The sequence below is a fragment of the Dermochelys coriacea genome, chromosome 3, assembly GCF_009764565.3.
Source record: "Dermochelys coriacea isolate rDerCor1 chromosome 3, rDerCor1.pri.v4, whole genome shotgun sequence".
Taxonomy (NCBI): Eukaryota; Metazoa; Chordata; order Testudines; family Dermochelyidae; genus Dermochelys; species Dermochelys coriacea.
In genome coordinates this window covers 11,638,047-11,653,489 of record NC_050070.1, presented here as the reverse complement: position 1 = coordinate 11,653,489, position 15,443 = coordinate 11,638,047, and the positions used below count along the sequence as shown (strand labels likewise).

The following is a 15,443-nucleotide window of genomic DNA, read 5'->3' as shown; positions in this document are numbered from 1 at the left end:
CCACTCCCCCTTCTATATAACAACAGAGAGAGGAGGGAATCCAAGTTTCTCGGTGTCTGTTTTCTCCACTACAATATCGAGACTCAACTCACAGTCTACTTCAAAAGTGGATCTAGACTCACCACAAAGGTTAGGCATGGATAGACCTTAGAGGAAATGCTAGATAGCATGTCTAGCAATAGACCTACCTGCAAGGATTAGTCAATATTTACAATGTATGCACCACAGTAATCAATGTGTTTGTTACCATCAGACTGGATTAGTGCAACACAGGATATATGTGGCTTCTCTAGAGGGTGAAAAGATTGATGTAGTAGACAGGGCATGACAAGGACTCAAGAAACCTGGGTTCATCCACAGACTCCCTGGTTGGCTTTGGGCAAATAACAGTCTACCCGTCTCAGTTCCCCATGTGTGAAATGGGGATGATACTTCCCTACCACACAGGGTGTTGTGAAAATAAAACCCTTTATGACTGTGAGGGGCCCAGTTACCAGAGTGATGAGGGCCATGTACCCTGGCAGATTCAGCAATACCTGCGAGTGTGAAATGCACCTGTCTGCTTCCTTACTGATGATTCTTCTCTGGAGCACATTACACCTGCTCGCTATAGATTGCACCCATTTGTTTCTGAGTGAAATTCAAAACACTGATTCTGATCAATGAAGCCCAATATGGCTTCAGTCCTGTCTACCTCAGAACCTCTCTCCCCATACGCTATCTTGATAAATCAGATGGTCTGGCATGGTCCTGACAACAGTTCTCAGATATCAGTAGTAGGAACTAGAGGCAGGGCACTCTCCAGGGGACAGGGATGGGGTTTTGTTTATTTCAATGGCTCAACAAGGCCCACATTTCCAGAGCACACTGGTGTTCACCCACGAAAGCTTATGCTCCAATACATCTGTTAGTCTATAAGGACTCTTTGCCACTTATTCACTAAAGATTTTGCTAGACCCTTGAGTGATTCAAATGTAGTTTGTAGGGTAGAAGTAGGGGGTTTTTTTCCAGTTGACTTGCCATCAGTTTTGTTTTTTGCTGAACAATGTTTTATACTGACTGTTCATGCACCACTTCGAGACTGGCAGGGGTGCATTTTGGAAAACAAACGTTTAGGTAGATAACAATTTGCTACACTAGAAAGGACTAATAGTCCATCAAGTCTCCACAACTTGGATCCTTATCAGAACCAAACCTTTTTTGGGCTCCTTGCTGGTGGGAACATTAGAAGTGGCTAATGTTGACCGATATATGCTAGCTAGCATATAGATCATATTAATATGCATTACCTGCACCACACGTATATTAGTATGCATTAAGCACAAATAGAATTAAGTTCAAACCGTATAGTAGTTATATAACCTAAATTGGCCTCTACTTTTACTATAATCCCATTCTCTTATGCTAAGTATCCCATTACACCTTGCATTACCCGAAGTAAGCTTTGGCTTAAGTACATAGGAAAGTTGTCAGGATCAGGACATATGATTTATGTAGGGAGTTATTCTCCCAGGCCAGTACTGGAATCTCCCAAAGGAAGAAGACGAGACATATAATTGTTTTGTCCTAGTACAAACCTAGGAGATGCCGTCACGCCCTTTGGTACGTGGAATGCATGTGTTCAGAACAAAGAGATAAGGGGTATAGCATAGTACCAGAAAAACAAGGTAAAAAGCTGATTGGTAAAACGCTAGTTTCAGGTGATGTACACTGTACCTTTTACTTGTAAACTGGTAGGGTATAAAAAGATGGCTTTAGAGGTGTAACTCTGGGTGCACACCTTCTGCGTAAGGTTAATGTAACAATGCTGCACAAGACGGCTTCCCGGAGATTGGTATCGTATAGAACCTTTTTCCTGTACAACATTATTATTGGCTTTTAATAATAAACATGACTGACATTGGTTATTTAGTCTCTTGAATATATTTCATAATGAATTAAAGTGTGGTCAAGCAATTGACTATACAATTTGTCAACACTAGATAGTACTATTTATTTACAGTAGCTCTAACAATGTGTTGGGTGCTTTCTACACATTCACAGAAATCACAGAACTGTTGGACTGGAAGGGACATCAGTAAGTCATCTAATCCAGTCCCCCTGCACTCAAGGTAGGACTAAGTATTATCTAGACCATCCCTGACAGGTGTTTGTCAAACCTGTTCTTAAAAACCTTCAATGATGGAGATTCCACAACCTCTCTACATAATTTGTTCCAGTGCTTAACTTTCCTTACATAGGATTTCCAACTTTCTACTCGCACAAAACCGAATACCCTTGCCCTGCCCCTGATCTGAGGCCCCGCCCATGCCCCACCTCTTCTCCGAGGCTCACTCCATCTCCCCCTCCCTCTGTTGCTTACTCCCCCACCCTCACTCGCTCATTTACACCGAGCTGGCTCAGAGGGTTGGGTGCGGGAGGGGGTGAGGGCTCTGGCTAGGGGTGCGGGCTCTGGGTTGAGGCTAGGGATGAGGGTTTGGGGTGCAGGAGGGTGCTCTGGGCTGGGATCGAGAGGTTTGGAGTGTGGGAGGGGGATTGGGGCTGGGGCAGGGGGTTGGAGCCTGGGAGAGGGTCAGGGGTGCAGGCTCTGGACAGCTCTTACCTCAAGCAGCTCCTGGAAGCACTGGCATGTCCCCTCTCCGGCTCTTATGCTGAGGCGCATCTAGGCAGCTCTGCGCACTACCCTGTCTGCAGACTCCTGGCCAATGGGAGCTGCGGAGGTGGGACTTGGGGAAGGGGCTGCACGTGGAGCCCCCTGACTGCCTCTACGTATAGGAGGCAGATGGGACATGCCGACTGCTTCTCGGGAGCTGCACAGCACAGAGGCTAGCAGGGAACTTGCCAGCCCCACTGTGTGGTGCCACTATCCAGACAGTCAATGGCCCAGTCAGCAGTGCTGACCGGAGCCGCCAGGATCCCTTTTCGACCAGGAGTTCCAGTTGAAAATCGGACACCTCGTCACCCTATCCTTACAGTTAGGGAGTTTTTCCTAGTTTCTTGCTGAAATCTCCCTTACTGCAATTTAGGCCCATTCTTTTTTGTCCTGTCCTCAGTGGTAAGGAGAACAATTTATCCTCTTCCACTTGAAAACTATCTTTTATGTACTGTAAGACTGTTACCATGTCCCTCCTCGGTCTTCTCTTCTCCATACTAAACAAACCCAATTTTTTCAATCTTTCCTCATACATCATGTTTTCTAGACCTTTAATCATTTTTTGTTGCTCTCTTCTGAACTTTCTCCAATTTGTCCACATCTTTCCTGAATTGTGGTGCCCAGAACTGGACACAATGCTCCAGCTGAGGCTTTAACAGTGCTGAGTAGAGTTGATGAAATATTTCTTGTTTCTCCTGATAATACAGCCCAGAATTATGTTCACTTTTTTTTTTTTTTGGTCTTACATTGTTGACTCGTATTTAGTTTGTGATCTACTATAACCCCAAGATCTTTTTCTGCAGTACTCCTTCCTAGGCAGTCATTTCCCATTTTGTGTTTGTGCAATTGATTATTCCTTCCTAAGTTTGAACTTTGCATTTGTCCTTATTGAATTTCATCCTATTTATTTCAAACCACCTCTTCAGTTTGTCAACATCACTTGGAATTCTAAACCTGTCCTCCAAAGCACATGCTCTTGGAGACAAACTCTCCAAGCTTGGTATCTTCCACAAACTTTATAAATGTACTCTTTATGCCATTATCCAAATCATTCATGAAGATATTGAATAGAACCAGACCTTGGACAGATCCATGTAGGATCCCACTCAATATGCCCTTCCCACTTGACTGTGAACCACTGATAACTACTCTTTGAGTACAGTTTTCCAACCAGTTTTGCACCCACCTTTTTCATAGGTTATCTAGGTTATATTTCCCTAGTTTGTTTATGAGAAAAGCATGTGAAGCAGTATAAAAAGCCTTACTCAAATCCAGATATATCACATCTATTACTTCACATCATCCATAAGGCTTGACACCCTGTCAAAGGAAGATAGTGGGTTGGTTTGACATAATTTATTCTTGACAAATCCATTTTGACTGTTAATTATCACCTTATCCTTAGGGGGTGGTACTACAATGAGAAGCTCACAATGTAAATACAGACTGAGAAATACAGGCAGAGGTTAGGAGAAGGGGAGCAACAATATGCAATGCACCTACAAGTCAAATCTTTTCACTGTTGGCACCATGGCAGAAGTGGGTCTTAAATAGGGACTCACGTATGGACAGGGTAGATGCCTTGAACCTTAGATAAATATTCATCTCTTTAAAGAAAATAAGGTTCTCTCAGCAACAGAGAAATGGAAAGAACAGATAGGTTGTGTGAGGAAGCAGGGTTTTCAGAAACATCAAGCCTTTCACAGGTCCTTGCTAAAGTAAATATTTCATTCTTCATGGAGGAATCTCCAACATTAAAGGAACTTTTGTTCAATGGGGAACAATCAAAGAAGGAGGTGTAAAACATCTTCATTTCTTCTCCATTGCTTTGCAGTATGTCTCAGCAGAACAAATGCTGCTTTGCTAAATGGCAGGGCAGGCCAACCCACGCAGCAATATCCTAATGTTTATAACTACCTATCTGATGGCGTCTCAGCCACTCTGTGTAGTACATTAGGGGCGATGGCTGACATATGGTTACCATCAAATGGTTTGCCTCCTCCTAGCTAAGAGCATTCCTCTGAGACAAGGCTCTTATTGAGCCTGATACAATACCCACTGAAGTCAAGAAGGGTCTTTCCACTGACTTCAACAGGCCCTTTATGCTGTGATAGGCATGGAAAAAAGTGGTTGCTCTTATTGGGTATCTTATTGTATCACTTTTTGGGTAGGTAGGCCTCTAGAGGAATCGAGAAGAAATGGTCGCTTTGTGATTTTGGCTTCCTGAGAACAGAAGCTCATCATTGGACTGAGGGTCTCACACAGGATGCAGATGTAATCCACACACCTTCTGGGTGTGGTGTTCTGTCCCACTAGTGGCACCGAGACCACTTAAAGAGAGAGATATAAAATGAGTCTGCTCCATAGCCTTAGCTAAGAGCCAGTTAGCTCTAGCTCATGCAGTAGAGGCTCATGCACTAAGCTCCAGAGAGCCGCGGTTTGATCATGCCTGCTAATGACCGGGGTCTGTTGATGCTACACAGACTCCTCAACTCTTTTCATTTATGTCCTCTCTTTCCAACATGAAATGTGTCTCTCTTTTTTCACCCTCCCACCCCCACCCCCAAACACAAGTACAATCCTCCTGGGCAGAGGCCAGCTACTATTCCCAATGCCATCCCACGTGACGCCAAAACCCCAGATGTAGTGATGCTTCCCAAGCCAATTATGGATGGGAATAATCCACAAAATAAGACCCTTCATCCATTTTAAGGACCAAACTCAGAATCATAGAATCATAGAATATCAGGGTTGGAAGGGACCCCAGAAGGTCATCTAGTCCAACCCCCTGCTCAAAGCAGGACCAAGTCCCAGTTAAATCATCCTAGCCAGGGCTTTGTCAAGCCTGACCTTAAAAACCTCTAAGGAAGGAGATTCTACCACCTCCCTAGGTAACGCATTCCAGTGTTTCACCACCCTCTTAGTGAAAAAGTTTTTCCTAATATCCAATCTAAACCTCCCCCATTGCAACTTGAGACCATTACTCCTCGTTCTGTCATCTGCTACCATTGAGAACAGTCTAGAGCCATCCTCTTTGAAACCCCCTTTCAGGTAGTTGAAAGCAGCTATCAATCCCCCCTCATTCTTCTCTTCTGCAGACTAAACAATCCCAGCTCCCTCAGCCTCTCCTCATAAGTCATGTGCTCTAGACCCCTAATCATTTTTGTTGCCCTTCGCTGTACTCTTTCCAATTTATCCACATCCTTCTTGTAGTGTGGGGCCCAAAACTGGACACAGTACTCCAGATGAGGCCTCACCAGTGTCGAATAGAGGGGAACGATCACGTCCCTCGATCTGCTCGCTATGCCCCTACTTATACATCCCAAAATGCCATTGGCCTTCTTGGCAACAAGGGCACACTGCTGACTCATATCCAGCTTCTCGTCCACTGTCACCCCTAGGTCCTTTTCCGCAGAACTGCTGCCGAGCCATTCGGTCCCTAGTCTGTAGCGGTGCATTGGATTCTTCCATCCTAAGTGCAGGACCCTGCACTTATCCTTATTGAACCTCATTAGATTTCTTTTGGCCCAATCTTCCAATTTGTCTAGGTCCTTCTGTATCCTATCCCTCCCCTCCAGCGTATCTACCACTCCTCCCAGTTTAGTATCATCCGCAAATTTGCTGAGAGTGCAATCCACACCATCCTCCAGATCATTTATGAAGATATTGAACAAAACGGGCCCCAGGACCGACCCCTGGGGCACTCCACTTGACACCGGCTGCCAACTAGACATGGAGCCATTGATCACTACCCGTTGAGCCCGACAATCTAGCCAGCTTTCTACCCACCTTATAGTGCATTCATCCAGCCCATACTTCCTTAACTTGCTGACAAGAATGCTGTGGGAGACCGTGTCAAAAGCTTTGCTAAAGTCAAGAAACAATACATCCACTGCTTTCCCTTCATCCACAGAACCAGTAATCTCATCATAAAAGGCGATTAGATTAGTCAGGCATGACCTTCCCTTGGTGAATCCATGCTGACTGTTCCTGATCACTTTCCTCTCCTCTAAGTGCTTCAGGATTGATTCTTTGAGGACCTGCTCCATGATTTTTCCAGGGACTGAGGTGAGGCTGACCGGCCTGTAGTTCCCAGGATCCTCCTTCTTCCCTTTTTTAAAGATGGGCACTACATTAGCCTTTTTCCAGTCATCCGGGACTTCCCCCGTTCGCCACGAGTTTTCAAAGATAATGGCCAAGGGCTCTGCAATCACAGCCGCCAATTCCCTCAGCACTCTCGGATGCAATTCGTCCGGCCCCATGGACTTGTGCACGTCCAGCTTTTCTAAATAGTCCCTAACCACCTCTATCTCTACCTCTATCTCTACCTCTAAAAGGCATAAACCACCCTACTAGATGTTACTTTTCATTTATTTGTATTATGGTAGCACCTAAGAGCCCCATAGTGCTAGTTCCTGCCCCCAAGGAATTTACAGTTGTGACAAAGTTCTTCCTCTACCTTGGTGGGTCTTGCGCTTATTGGCGGATTTGCTCACCTAGGAGATTCATGGCAGCCCTCAGTTTGGCCATTTTCGTGAACCCACAGTCCAGGTCAACTCCTCCTGTGTCTGATCAGGAGTTGGAAGGTTTGGGGGAACCCAGGCCCGCCCTCTACTCTGGGTTCCAGCCCAGGGCCCTGTGGAATGCAGCTGTCTAGAGTGCCTCCTGGAGCAGCTGTGCGACAGCTGCAACTCCCTGGGCTACTTCCCCATGGCCTCCCAACGCCTTCTTTATCCTCACCATAGGACCTTCCTCCTGGTGTCTGATAATGCTTGTACTCCTCAGTTCTCCAGTGGTACGCCTTCTCACTCTCAGCTCCTAATGCCTCTTGCTCCCAGCTCCTCACACGCACACCACAAACTGAAGTGAGCTCCTTTTTAAACCCAGGTGCCCTGATTAGCCTGCCTTAATTTATTCTAGCAGCTTCTTGATTGGCTACAGGTGTTCTAATCAGCCGGTCTGCCTTAATTGTTTCCAGAAAGTTTCTGATTATTCTGGAACCTTCCCTGTTACCTTACCCAGGGAAAAGGGACCTACTTAACCTGGGGCTAATATACTGCCTTCTATCACTCTCCTGTAGCTATCTGGCCCAACCCTGTCACACAGTCTAACTATCCAAGGCAGACTAAGGAAGTTTTATTATCTGAATGGGTCTGAATCTTTGAAGTGGAGTTTAAAAAAAAAAAAAAAACCCTCTAAATATACAAATAGATCAATACCAACCATCCATACTAGCTCAAGGCCTAGCTCTGGCCAGCTGGCAAAATCCTGTCAATGTCATGGCAGGAATGGGTCTGAAGAAGGAACTTGAAGGGGAAAAAAAAGGATGGATCAGTTCAAGGAGAGTGCTCCACCTGCAAAGGGCAGCACGAAAAAAAGCACAAGATGCTTGTGGGAGAAGCAGGCAGTCTAGGCTAGTACCCTTGGAGGAGCTGAGAGGCCATGAGATACTCAGTAAGAACCATGAGATGATAATAGGGAGGAGCAGAGCTACAAAGGGCCTTACATGGCAGTGTGGCCTAGTGAATAAGAACTAACCTAGGAGTCAGGAGAGCGGGGTTCTGTTCCTGGCTCTGCCACTGACCTGATTTGTAACCTTGGGCCAGTCACTTCCTCACTCGCTTGGTCTTGTCTATTTAGACTGTGAGCTCTTTGGGACAGGCATTCTCTCATTTATATGGTTGTATACCACACAGTACAATGGGATCTCTTGGCACTACCATAATACAAATAGTGGTAAAGGCAAGGTGGCCTTACGTATTGTTCTGTCCTATATGACAATAGTACTCCACCTCACAAGGGTGTTATAACTGACGTTAGTAAGATTTGTCAAGTACCTAGAGCCCCTCAAAGGAAAGCTACTACCTAGCTGCAGAGTAAATAGTAGGGTAGCCCTTTTTATTGACTATTAGATGGGCACAGGAGCCATCCTCCCTTTTCCCGCATAGCAGGTCTCAGCCTTCCCCCCCACTCCTGGTTTCTTCAGTGATGCCCACGAAAGATGAAGAATAGCCGCACACAGTTTTCCATAGAAGTGAGACTGTTTTTTTGGTTCTAGTTAGAACCCAGCACTCCTGCAATGTCATTCTATAAACAGTTCCTGTTAACACTGAAGAGCAGCAGCAGCTGCAGTGGCCGAGGTCATGGCTGACTGCCTCTCCGGACACATGTTTGTTTGATGAGCCTGTAGAACCAGTGGGAGGGGAGGGGAGTCCATAGGGCCGAGCGATGCTTATGCTGTCTTTTGTTCTTTCATTTCATCCGTCATCAGAGGTGGTTCTGATCCAGCTTTTCTGCAAGCGGAAGTGATGTGGGCCCAAAACAGAAATCTGAGCTCTGAACACACCCAGACCTGGATCCAGAGCTGACATTTGGGCCAGCGGCAAGCAAAGGAGGAGTGCAGGTTTCATGGAACTCTACTTATAACCACGGGCTTGTTTGTGGGCTGCTTCCTTTCTTGTAGATACATATCTTCCCCTTCTGCCCTTGTCTTTACATTTACAGATATGCCAGTGCTATAGGTCAGGAGCTGTAACCACGGCTGCTCATTGTAAATGAGGCATGTAAAGAAAAATACAAAAGGATCCTTGTCTCAGTGTAGAGAGAGATCAATGCAGTCCCTGCTGCACTGTCTGATGTAAACATTAAACTCAGAGATAACTTAGAGGTCTCAAACAACTGCTGAACTAATAACGACAAATGGACCCAAAACACAGAAATTCACCCCAGACCCAGATTCTAAATATGCTAACATGTTTCAGTCCTGTTTTTACTTAAAGACATTTTAAACCCCCTGCACCACCACCACCTTTATTGTAGCTTCATGGTATCCCACTACCAGGGATGATTGGGAAAGGTGAGGACAAGTGATTGAGAACCAACTCCATAGTTCGGCTAAGAGCCTGTGTAGCTACAGGTAGCAGGGATGGTTCTCTTGAGGACATGCTGGTGACTTTTTAAAAAAAAAAAAATCTTCAGTACCACAGGTGACACTAGGCCATCAAGTCAGTAGTAAGCCAATGCCCCATAATATGCTATATGCAGTACAATGTCAAAGATGAAGTGAACTCCTGACCATGTGTGGCCCTTAAAGAGCTTGTGACACTTTTTGTGACAACCAAGAATGAGGGGTGTCTGGTCAGCAGGAATCCTGGCTTTTATTCCCAACTTGCTGTGTAATTTGTGCAAGTCACTTAATGGCTGTGCCTCAGTTTCTCCACCTGTTAAGTGGGGATAGCCATTCTTACCTCACAGGGTTATTGTGAGGATTAATTCACTTCCCATAAAGCAGATAGAGATAGAGATCCTGGGACAAAATGTTCTATAGAAATGCAAAATATTAACCACCCTGTTGCTCTAGCCCCACTGCAGTTCAGCTGATTACATCCTGCACCCCCTCTGTAACGTCTTTCTCCAGTTTCAAGTAGATTTCTGTTCTTCATGCTCTTCACTGTTAGGGTGGGTTGCTGCTGTGGAGCAGCCCAGCACTGTCTCTATTTCAGGGCATGTCTACACTACAAAATGAAGTCTATTTAAGTCGACGCACATCCACCGCAGTAATTAAAGCTGTGACTCACGTCCACATTACGCCTTCTTCGGTGGTGCGCATCCTTACCAAGAGTGCTTCCACTGACTGAAATGGGCATTGTAGGGCACCGACTGCTGGAGCTCCGCCACCCTGGGACTGACAGCCAGAGCTGTGAGCCTGGCACGGGGTTCACAGCAGGAGCCCCTCCCCCTCCGCCCTGGGGCGGACAGCCAATGGGTGATGTAAATAACGCAGTGTCTACACAGACACTGCATCGCCCTAACCATATCGACCTAAGTGCACCGCCTCTCACAGAGGTGGAGTTAAGTCGATATGGTGGGCGACTTAAATGGGCGGGAGCCCCATTGTAGTGTGGATGCTTACAGAGTTAGGTCAAAGTAACTAAGCTGCCTTACGTTGACCTAACTCTGTCAGGGACAACCTGTGCCTGCTGATAGTGGGGGGGGGGTCAGAGTGAGGGCAACCAGCTGCAGCAGTGTTACGGAGCATGGTCAGTCCATGTGAGCATGCTCAGTACAAGCCAAGCAGCAAATTTGTGGGGGCATGTGACCCCGCATGCCCACCCCCCATGCATCTTCTCTGTCTGTAGTGTAGACCAGGCTTCAGTTGCAGGTGAAGTGATTGCTATAGAGCATATAGTGCACTTAATCTCAAATACCTAATAGTGTTTTGTTGTTTTTTAAGGAAACTAGCACCTACAGAAGAACAAGTATGTACTAATGACTGCCACTCCCCAAAAAGACAACAAGCCTGATCCTGTGATCAAAGACGACCAAAAGCTTAAACACTAATACAGTAAATAGCCATCATAAACCTAACTAAAGCGCATTGCTTGTTATTTTACCCAGAGTCTATCCTATATATTGTGAATTTAAACTAAAGGCTCTTTGGGACAGGGACTCCAAATGAAATCCTGACTCTGCAGGAGTTTTGCCTTTGACTTCATTGGAGCGAGGATTTCACCATCTGACTTTAGACATGTCTTCAAGGTGCTGAGCACAAAGCTAATACTATATACCAAAATAATAACCACTACCATCTTGCTTTCCTGCATGCAAAAATATCCTTATAACCACTTACCTATTGCGGGGAGTGGGGAGGGTATACACCTTTAAGTAATGTAGCCATTACCCGCTGCTGGTCATGAAGCAGTGAACAAGCAAAGGTTGGAACACTACAGCCAAATCAGAGAGATTGACACACATGAGGAAGCCTTTCCTGCAGTAGTGACAGATTGCCATTTAACCAGCAAGTATAGAGCAAGTGTTTTTGTTCCCAGTCACTAGTGAGAGACAAGGTTAACATTTTAAGTGATGGAATACAGTGTATATTTCCCCACACCATGGACCCAGGACTCCACACCACATTTGAAAACACTTAGTTTCAGTGATGGAATACATGGGACCTCACTTTCCAGGCTGTGAACTCTTGACAGCTCCTCAATTTAATTCACCAGGGAAACCATTTCCTCCCCCATCCCCCGCTTCAATCCACCTGAAGGAAAGCAAAGCACATATTTGGAGGAGACAAAGAAGTGGGTTTTTATTTTATTACCCTAGATGTCTTTTAGATGGGAAGTATTCACAGCCATCTGCTCTAATTATTCCTCCTGTATTGGCCACCATCTTCATGCAACAATAGAAATAATTATCTCCTCAAGGGCAAAAGAAAAAAAATATTTACAGAAACAAACAAAAGTGGATTATTTTTAGCTCCTAGAGGAAAAAAAGGAACAACAAGCTACTTCCTAATGAAGAAGCAATTAGGAAGCTGGGTAGAGCATCTATAATTAAATTGGACAAATTGGTGCAGGGACCTCCCTCCCACACACATGCTGCAAAATCTTACTCAATGCAGGTATGTGATTAACATACAAGATATTCTCCAGGCTGATTGAACCAACTTTGTCTTGTTACAGCCCCTGTAGTCAGGTCCTTCATTCACACTCTCATATAATTGATCCATCCCAAGATGCACCTGTGTGGCATAAAGACAAGGAACACTCACCGTGATTAATACAGGCAAGAGATGTAGCAGGGCACCATGGTGTCCATTTGACCTTGCTCTCCCAGCTACCTAGATGCTCATATAGTTCCCATCATCATGGTGTGGTAGAGTGGACTTCTGGCTATGCTACCTAGGTCTAATAATTCAGTGGAAGCCTGACACATTCTTCTTTACAATTGTAAATCAGGCTGAATGTATTTAGAAGACTCTTTCCATAGTTCAGAGGAGGAGAACAGATGGGATTTTATTCTCATTTCCACTAAGGCCTCTTTACATCACTCTGGCAACATAAAGGGGTGTTAGTGCCAATGAGAACCAGTGCCTTTGAGTACAGTTCATCTCCTCACAGCTTCCTGTGAGCAAAGGATTGAGGATTTCCCAGGCGGGAAAGCGAATACTATGTGTTGTGCTAGAGAACAACATGGACATCAGTGTAAGATCACTGTCAAAGTGCTCACAAGTATAATGTCAGAGTATAACACAATATCATCTGCACAGGAGCATCCAGTCCATGCACCAATGGTCAAGGATGCTGTTGCAAAGGGCACTACAGGGCAGGATACCAGACTTGTTGAGTAGAGAAACAGCTTACCGGGTAAGAGAAATGAACTCCTGCTGTGAGCTGCTCTGCTGTCCCCGCTGCTCAGCTGGTTCCCGAGGCTCTGGCTATTTTTAAACAGCCAGGCTTCCCTGACGCAAACACACAGACACCCTAATGCCCGCCCCCTGCAGGCTAGCAGCCAATCAGACACTCACTCAGGCTCCCTCCCAGCAAACACACGCTCGGATACTTCCTCAGCAAGCAAACACACACACTCGGATACTTACCAGTCCCAGAGAGCCTGAGTGAGTGTCTGATTGGCTGCTAGCCTGCAGGGGGCGGGCATTAGGGTGTCTGTGTGTTTGCGTCAGGGAAGCCTGGCTGTTTAAAAATAGCCAGAGCCTCGCGAACCAGCTGAGCAGCGGGGACAGCAGAGCAGCTCACAGCAGGAGTTTGCCTGGGAGTTCGCCTGGAGTGAGCCCAGTGAGGCTTACATCTTGCCAACGTCTCTGAGGAAGCTCATAGTAGGTAGGTGATATGGAAGGGGGGGGTTCAGCTGTTGTGACCTGCACTGGATGTGCCATGTTTGTCTTTCTTCCACAGGACAGAAGCGACTTTGTCTGTACAAAGTGCAAGCTGGTCTCCATATTGGAAGAGAAGATTGAAGGTCTGGAGCAACAGGTAACGACCCTGCGTTGTATACAAGAGACTGAGGATTTTCTGGACCAAACTCAGGATAGCCTTCTAGGGGCACAAAGCTCTAAAGATGTAGAGCAGGTTGCACAGAGGAGCCAAGAGGCCAGTGAAGAAGCTTGGCAACATGTGACCTCCAGAAGAGGTAAGCGGAATGTCCGGGTTCCAGTAACACAGACACAGGTAACTAACCGCTTTCATGTTCTCTCCACAGGTAGCATTGCGGAGAGTGGACCAGATGATATGTCTGGGGGGAGAAAGCAGAAGGAGACTCCGCTGGTTGGGAGGCATGAGATGCGATGTCCTGAGGTTGGGGGTTCCACGACCACCACTCCCAAGAGGAGAAGGCGGGTGGTGGTGGTCGGGGACTCTCTCCTCCGGGGGACTGAGTCATCTATCTGCCGCCCTGACCGGGAAAACCGAGAAGTCTGCTGCTTGCCAGGGGCTAAGATTCGTGATGTGACGGAGAGACTGCCGAGACTCATCAAGCCCTCGGATCGCTACCCCTTCCTGCTTCTCCACGTGGGCACCAATGATACTGCCAAGAATGACCTTGAGCGGATCACTGCGGACTACGTGGCTCTGGGAAGAAGGATAAAGGAGTTGGAGGCGCAAGTGGTGTTCTCGTCCATCCTCCCCGTGGAAGGAAAAGGCCTGGGTAGGGACCGTCGAATCGTGGAGGTCAACGAATGGCTACGCAGGTGGTGTCGGAGAGAAGGCTTTGGATTCTTTGACCATGGGATGGTGTTCCATGAAGGAGGAGTGCTGGGCAGAGACGGGCTCCATCTTACAAAGAGAGGGAAGAACATCTTTGCCAGCAGGCTGGCTAACCTAGTGAGGAGGGCTTTAAACTAGGTTCACCGGGGGAAGGAGACCAAAGCCCTGAGGTAAGTGGGAAAGCGGGATACCGGGAGGAAGCACAGGCAGGAATGTCTGTGAGGGGAGGGCTCCTGCCTCATACTGGGAATGAGGGGCGATCAACAGGTTATCTCAAGTGCTTATATACAAATGCACAAAGCCTAGGAAACAAGCAGGGAGAACTGGAGGTCCTGGTGATGTCAAGGAATTATGACGTGATTGGAATAACAGAGACTTGGTGGGATAACTCACATGACTGGAGTACAGTCATGGATGGTTATAAACTGTTCAGGAAGGACAGGCAGGGCAGAAAAGGTGGGGGAGTAGCACTGTATGTAAGGGAGCAGTATGACTGCTCAGAGCTCCGGTACGAAACTGTGGAAAAACCTGAGTGTCTCTGGATTAAGTTTAGAAGTGTGTGCAACAAGAGTGATGTCATGGTGGGAGTCTGCTATAGACCACCGGACCAGGGGGATGAGGTGGATGAGGCTTTCTTCCGGCAACTCACGGAAGCTACTAGATCGCATGCCCTGATTCTCATGGGTGACTTTAATTTTCCTGATATCTGCTGGGAGAGCAATACAGCGGTGCATAGACAATCCAGGAAGTTTTTGGAAAGCGTAGGGGACAATTTCCTGGTGCAAGTGCTAGGGGAGCCAACTAGGGGGAGCGCTTTTCTTGACCTGCTGCTCACAAACCGGGTAGAATTAGTGGGGGAAGCAAAAGTGGATGGGAATCTGGGAGGCAGTGACCATGAGTTGGTTGAGTTCAGGATCCTGACGCAGGGAAGAAAGGTAAGCAGCAGGATACGGACCCTGGACTTCAGGAAAGCAGACTTTGACTCCCTCAGGGAACAGATGGCCAGGATCCCCTGGGGGACTAACATGAAAGGGAAGGGAGTCCAGGAGAGCTGGCTGTATTTCAAGGAATCCCTGTTGAGGTTACAGGGACAAACCATCCCGATGAGTCGAAAGAATAGTAAATATGGCAGGCGACCAGCTTGGCTTAATGGTGAAATCCTAGCGGATCTTAAACATAAAAAAGAAGCTTACAAGAAGTGGAAGGTTGGACATATGACCAGGGAAGAGTATAAAAATATTGCTCGGGCATGTAGGAAAGATATCAGGAGGGCCAAATCGCAC

The 15,443-nt window shown here is 46.6% G+C and overlaps 1 protein-coding gene across 5 annotated transcripts in view; it reads right to left on the bottom strand.

Moving 5' to 3' along the window:
- The window catches only part of PKHD1 (PKHD1 ciliary IPT domain containing fibrocystin/polyductin), a 405,193-nt gene that overhangs the window by 261,597 nt on the left and 128,153 nt on the right, over positions 1–15,443 (bottom strand). The window lies entirely within an intron of this gene.